Consider the following 1,181-nt stretch of genomic DNA (forward strand, 5'->3'; position numbering starts at 1 on the left):
TATTGATGTGGTTCGCATAATTTAGTTCACAAAAGTGCATTATGACCACACCTGGCTTTCTTCCCTAAGTGGTTCTCGCCTTTCATGTTACCACATCACGCGATGGGACAACAATTCACTCCCTGGACGTCTGTAGAGGCTCGATTTATGTTGAGCGGACAAAACGCTTTTGTTACACCCCCAACTCTCAGGTCGCAGTAACAGAAGAAGAAGCTACCTGTTTTCCTCTCAGAGGATCTCATTTGGGTGATGACGTGCACCCGCACTGTTCTGTTTAGGCTCACATTTCCCCAAGCCACATCACATTGCATTCTACCAGTGCTCAGGCTGCATCTGCCGGCCATGCTGACTGTTGTACCTACCCGAGATCTATCGTGCGTCTGGTCCTCGGTCCGTACCCTTGCTTCGATTATTGCTTCTGGGTTTCAAACAGTCAAGCAGATACTGCCCCTTTGGGCCAGCAGTTTTTACATTTCCATATTTCACTCCGACCCATGCCTCTAAGGCTTGGGATCAACTAACTGGAATGAATATGAGCAAGCACTCCGAAGGAAAAGAACAGTTCACTCACGTCTTTGTAACTGTTGATCTTCGAGATGTCCGTTGCTACATATCTTCAAACCCACCATCCTTCCCCTCTGTCGGAGTAGCCGCAAGAAGGAACTGAAGCGTGCGACTGGGTCGGAGGTGATATATTCTATGGCCACCAGTACGGGAGCACGCCGACCACGCAGGTGCTAGGCTAAATTTCTGCGGTCGACTCGAGTCTGACGTGGCTAGGGTATGAAACTCTCAGACTATACGTAGCATCATCACGCACCGGGCAAACCTAATAATGAGAAAACATCTCGAGAACAACAGTTACAAAGGTGATAACCGTCTTTTCCTGTTGTGTTCTCTCCCTCGTGCAAAAGACTTCACTGAAATCAGCATGTTTGAGAACTGGAAGTGATCTTTCAGAAAAACAGTCCCAACCAGGCTGCTGTAGTGACACTCCTTTTTACAATCAGGTCTATGGTTTGTTTAGGCTGAGGGTGACAGATGTTTCCCGATTTTATAGGGACAGCGCAATTTGGGAATTTTTTTCTTATATTAGGAATCTTTTACCCCACCCCATCCACATTTCACATTTGCTGTTACTCAGCTTTAACTTAGGGTGACCAGAGTTAATAGCAGGCAGG

Source organism: Chelonoidis abingdonii, chromosome 4 (assembly GCF_003597395.2).
Source record: "Chelonoidis abingdonii isolate Lonesome George chromosome 4, CheloAbing_2.0, whole genome shotgun sequence".
Lineage (NCBI taxonomy): Eukaryota > Metazoa > Chordata > Testudines > Testudinidae > Chelonoidis > Chelonoidis abingdonii.